Here is a 6,000-nt window from a genome sequence, read left to right as displayed (position 1 = left end):
GCAGATTGGAGAAATGCCTATTATAAAAAGAGCCTTGGAGGAGAGTCTTGGACGTAGATGCCTATATTGTAGACAAATAAAATCAAGTGAAGTTATTCCTACCCTAGAGGTCTTTAGTTCAATGTGGTCTCAGACTTTTGAAAGGCATGAATTTAATATAAAAAGATGAAAGCTCTGCTGAACCCTTCACATTGTGCTGTATTTCCGTGAAGCAGCTCAAGTCTCACAAACAGTGGATCTCTTGTAAAATCTCAGCTGGATTTTTCTTTGGCTGTCTTTACTTAGATTTGCCCAAGTCAGACGTGCAGCATGTATCTTTCCAAGGCACTACACAAGCGTAAGTATTTGCCATAGAATAACTTTATATTACATACCCTAGACACTAAACTGGAGATCTCTGTTACTGGAGGCAGATATCTCTTTCACTGCTTCATAACTGGTGATAAGCAACAAGTAGGAGCATTTGAAGGCTTATTCCAAATACCTATACCAAAGCCTAGGCGCTTGCTGAAATAGATTCAAACTTCTGCCTAAAGGATCAGGCTGTAAATCTCATGCAAGTTGGCTATTTACTTTTTTTTTTTTTTTTTAGACTCCTGGTATTTTGGGGTTTTGGTTGAAATAGAAGAATCCGTGTCCTTTCAGTATTTCAGCCAGACGAAAGCAGGAAATGCAGAGTAAATCCAAAATAAAACCACCAGCACCATTGTTAATAACTGGTATGCTCGTTAGCAAGCTCAGAAGAGATGCCAGAAAATGAATGTATGTATACAGAGACAGTAGCAGACTTGAGACCATAATTTGCAATGAATAATTTATTCAATTAATTTAGCCTGCTTTTCTGCTCAGAGAAACAGATTACAATTTCCTTAAATTTATCCATTATTCAAATGTGTTCAATAAAAAAAATATATTTTTTTTGCTCTATAGACTGATTACAAATATTCTAGTATTGAACTGGGCTGCTTAGCTGTGATTACTCAGAGAACTCAAATAATATTCTTTCTTTCACTTACTTTTTTTTCCCCTTCCACTAATTGGATGAACCAGCAAGTACTTATGGCTCTCACATTTGCCTGTGGGAATTTAAAATTTACTGTCAGCAGATATTCAATGTGGGCAGCTTTAAGGTTGCTTTCTAAGAAATTTTTTTCTGTCCAGGAAAGGTCAAAAGCAGCAGAATCCTGTCCCATTGATACTAAGGGTAGCTCTGGCCAAGAGCTATTACTGTAGGAGAAGCTAATTCTTTAAAAGACCATAATATCCACTGGACCTTATTTTATTTAGAGGTGTAAGTAGCTGGGGCAGGAGTACAGTTGCCTATGTTACACTTATTCTTGGCATGTTATCACCATGGCTATCAAACCAGGCATTTTTGCTTGCTTTTTTCCCTTCTTCTCAGACTAGCTTTCACCTCTCAATTCACTTTAAGTACATTTTACAAATGTTTTTCTGAACTTCCGTAAAGGCTGAGGCTGTTTTAAGATTCAGTTGGAATTTAAGGCTGCTGCTTTATTGACATGGCTTCTTCCAAACCCTAGCCACAGGTTTTGATTGCATTAAAAGGAAAACACCATGTGGAAGGAGAAAAAAAGAAAGAGAAAAGGAAGAAGGATGTTACTATCATTGGTCTTGAAATTCTTGGGCACAGCTGTATTTCACACTAACAGAACTGCACTAGTATTGTTGTTGCACACCTCCAAAAAAATGCAGGCTACACATATTCTTGAAAGATTGAGGGTATTTTGAAACATAAGTATATAAAACAAAAAAATTTTCACACTGGCTCTTAGGAGGAGTCAATCAGTTTCAAGAGATTAAAATAAAACCTTGAATAAATCATGTGTAATTCAGGATTTGGATCCAGAGAGAGAGATGTCACGAACCCTTAGCAAAGAAACTAGAGGGGGATAGTCCCTCAGAAAGGTGGGAGTTCTGGTATCTGCATGTAGGATGGAGACACTTACAGGCTGCTTATTTAGAGGTTTCTGAGAGACACGATGCTGGCTTGCAAGGGGGAAGCTGTGAGGAAAACAGCTCTACTCCTACCAATATGACGTGAAAGGCAAAGGGCACGCTGTGTCAGGCAAGAATCAAAACAGCAGGACTCAGCAGCACCTGCACAACAGTGACGTGGTCTCCAGGCACAGGAATAGGCCAGGTTAGTGCAAGATAAATTCAGGAGTCGTGGTCCGGAGTGTCTGTATCATGAAATGCCGTGTGAAAGGAGGAAGGGAAAAGGCACAGCCTGCGGGCAGCAGTGAGCAGCTGTTAGGACAAGGCCCTCCGATTCCCCGATCCACAGCTCCTCAAGCAGCTCCTGCAGGGTGGGGGTTAGGATGTGGCTTCCCAGTGAAGAGGAGGAAGGTCTCTGTGGCGGGACTTGAGCAGACCCCAAATCCTCCCAATGTTCATGCCTTCCTGAAGACGGGCGCCTCCCCTCTGTCTGCCGGTTTGGCAGCTCTGCTGCGGGACCAGTTAGAGTCCAGTCAGGTGGCTGAGCCACATGCTCCTGCAGGCAGCATCCCCCCAGGCACCCAGGTTAGCAGCAATGTCAGACTCTTGACATGCAACTGATACATCGTTCTGCAGCCCAGCAGGCGAGTAGCGTTTGCAGCCATGGTAATAATGAGAACTGGGACATTACACACAAAACCAATAGTCTGTTAGCGTTCACTGTGATTTTTAAGCAAATTCTTTTTTACTGTGTTGGCATCTTTTTTTGTGCGTGGGGTGTATTCTGTCTTGCAAACAGGAATATTATTCACAATAGTAAATATCAAATCTGTATTGCAGACTGATCTCAGGAAGGCTCTTTTTTTTTTTTTTTTTTTTTACACCCACTACTTAATCGTTAGCATTTGCACAAACTGCTTCTTCCATAGGTTATACTTGGCCAACCAAGGAACTGAAATGAACCCTGTGACTTGTGTTCAGTAAAAACAACTGAAATTTCAAATCTCAATGAACTCTGCACAGGCAATGCTACAGACAAGTGATGAATCTCAGTGCATACTTGTGAATAATTAATACCTTTTTAGGAGACTCCTGGCCTCCTTGTGGACATCCTACAAGAACCATCAGACACACTGTTGAGAGTTTTTTGTGTGTATCTGCCTGGAACTAAAAGTAGATCATGACTTAAATAATGCAAGCTTCAAACTAGATTAATGCTTATTTACTAGGAGCTCTGCAAAAAAGATTACCTTTCTGTCTTCCACACCATAGTTTTTTAGGTGAATGTCAGTCTACAAAGCTGTAAAATAATGGATAGTGATGCTACTCAAATGTCTGATGAACAAATGTAGCAGCATTTGATAAATGAAGTGGCAGAAAGCAACCATAAACAGAAGGAAACATAAGCCAAAGGCCACCAGTAGTCACATCAGAGCCTGGAATTGCTTCTAAATTTCATTAAAGAGGACAAAATAATAAAATATAAATAAGGCAGTACAAATGAACTTGTAAGACTTACTTTTCTTCAGGTGTAGAACCTCTAAAAGTGCTAAAGAGAATTCTTAAGACATCCCTGTTGGGCAGAGGACTATTTAAAGAAATTCTGCCCAAGGAAGGCTTTTTTTCTTCTTTTTTCCCCCTTTTTTTAATTTTTCTTTTTTCTTTTTTAGTCTTTCAGAATGTTCTGAGTACTTGAAAAAAGGCTTTTAATGAAAGTCTTTTTTAAACAATAATTGATGGGGCTTGTCTTTTGGTGCTGTAACTTTCTGGGTCCTGCATTTCTGGTCACACACTGTGACTGGTTTTGGGAGGCAAACAACTATCAAATCAGGTAGCAGAGCTTGCTTTGCCCATGGAAGAATCAGTGATCCCAGCTTTCCTTCCTCTTACTTTTCCACGTTTGATTCAAGATTGAAAAGTATCAGACCATGAAGGAATGGTGGAGTGTTCAACTTCATATTGTTGTAATTTTTCTCTCTAGTGTGTTATGAGTTCTACTCCTTATTTAAAAAAAAGAAAAAAGAAAAAAGAAAAAAGTCTGAATTCTTTCTGGTTCCATGTGAGTTCACAACGGATACAAGGAACAAAGGAAAATGTGACTGCAAGAGATAGTTGTATCATTTTACCTGCATGTGTCATGGATTTAGATGTGACATTTTTGGACTGCTCATCTGGCAACACAAGATGTATTGGAAGAACAGGGACAATCCCAAATCACTGTACTGTTTCTGCAAACACCCAGCTCAGCTGGGTGTTGTGCTGCCAACAGCTGTGACAGTGCAGTCCCCTGCCAAACCACTGGAATTGCAGGCAGCCTGGAATGGGCAGAAATTGAAGGATTAACTACAAGGAAGTTACTGCGGTTACCTGAAGTAAACTCCCTAGCACAAGGATCTCCTATCACTCTTGAAGTGTTATATTCTCCTAGGGAATCAGTGCAGCATACCTCATTTGCTGAAATTTCCTGCTGTACCTTGTACCTTCCCCACATTCACAGCCTTGAGCTTGAAGAGACTGTGCCAAAGTCTGTTGAAATCTTTCCGAGGGTATACTGGGAAAGTGAGCAATATCTCCAAATTCACGTGGGACAGCTTCTTCCTTTCTTCTCTGTTGCAGTTCATGAGTTGTATATGACTTGGAGTTAACTTGTTAAAATAGTGGACTCTGACTGAAGAGTGATGCTTTTGGGAGCACCAGTGAAGTCTGTGGGAGTTTTGGAGCATGGATGTGGGTTGAGTCCACCCATGTAAGATCATTGCTGGGGTTGTGATTCATTTTACTAACCACCTATTCCATGCTGGAGGTAGTCTGGCCTTGTTGCCTTTCCCGTTAATAGTAAAACTACCAATGAGTTTGCTGAAGAATTTTGAGGCCTTTTCTGGCCAACACTTTATCAAGATCCTTATTCTATGATTTCTGAGATTATATGAGTACATGGACAATTTGTGAAAATCACAGATGTTTTAGGCAATAGTTAAAACAGGAAGAATGTTACTCATATTTGTTATTTTCCTGTTTAACGCACCACATATTTTTGGGTTACTAATTTGAAAAAATGAAGAGAGTTATATGTTGTTTACAGCCCAGGAAAAATTATCAATAAATCGTGGAAGTGAATAGTTCATACGTAGCATAATCTAATAGTAGCTTTTTCAAACTCTGGATTAAATGCTAATAGAGTTAAAAAATTAAAAAAAAAAAAAAAAAGGAAGCAGTTAAAAGTTGTTTACTAATCAAGAAGGAGCATTTATTTTTTTCCTGAAAGTTGCTATGTAGAGATTCCTAACATTTGCTGAGCTTTTATTTTAGATGGATTTTTCTTTTTTCAAACTCTTGAATTGTGATTAAGAATATTTTGTATGAGTGACTTCACAAACAATTCAGCCTGAAAACTGTTTCCTGGTGGAGTGGTTTAAACAATTTGGGTACAAGACTGTGACGAAACTGATGGAGCATCTTCAACGAGAAAGTTTTCTTCATGCATTTGCTGCTTTGTTTGTGTGTTACCATTTCTGCCAAGGGGAGTTCAGAGCATGCAGCCTGTAAGGTCCAGATTGAAATTCACAGGGAGGATTATTATTACTAATGGACATTTTCAACAGTTCCAGTGTTGCTTCGTTTCCTCTGCTCAAATATATTTACAGGAAACATCTATTTTTACTTCACTCTTCTCATTATGGCTTCCTTGCCTGTCATGCGTACATGTACATATGTGACAAAAAACCCTCCTTCGTGTCCCCTGAGTGGTACCATATGCTGACAAAACCATATTAAATTCACAAGCCAGATTTCATTGGCTATTTGCCCTCAACTTGAAAAGCGATTTTTTAATAAATATTCCTCAGCACCACCGCTGCTTTCAATCTGCTTAGCCTCCCCCAAGGTAGCTAGTAAGTAGGAAATTTAGCTTTCAACCCAGAGCAGAGCCTCAGGTCAGTTGTTTGCAACAATTGCACAATTCCTAAATTAATCAGCAACCAAAATCTCACAGATTGCTGGGAAAATCTCTTTTCCCAGATGTGTTTTGCTCATCTTCATTTACCC

The 6,000-nt window shown here is 39.5% G+C and overlaps 1 long non-coding RNA gene across 1 annotated transcript in view; it reads left to right on the top strand.

The window, feature by feature from the left end:
• Nucleotides 1-289: 289 nt before the first annotated feature.
• The window catches only part of LOC106490620 (uncharacterized), a 147,440-nt gene continuing 141,729 nt past the window's right edge, over nt 290-6,000 (top strand). Inside the window, exon 1 of the long non-coding RNA XR_001293638.1 lies at nt 290-337. This is a non-coding gene — a long non-coding RNA (uncharacterized lncRNA). The remainder of the gene's footprint in view (nt 338-6,000) is intronic.

Source organism: Apteryx mantelli, chromosome 1 (genome assembly GCF_036417845.1).
Source record: "Apteryx mantelli isolate bAptMan1 chromosome 1, bAptMan1.hap1, whole genome shotgun sequence".
NCBI classification, from domain to species: Eukaryota; Metazoa; Chordata; class Aves; order Apterygiformes; family Apterygidae; genus Apteryx; species Apteryx mantelli.
The sequence above is the reverse complement of the archived record's forward strand: the minus strand, read 5'-3'. Positions and strand labels throughout refer to the sequence as shown.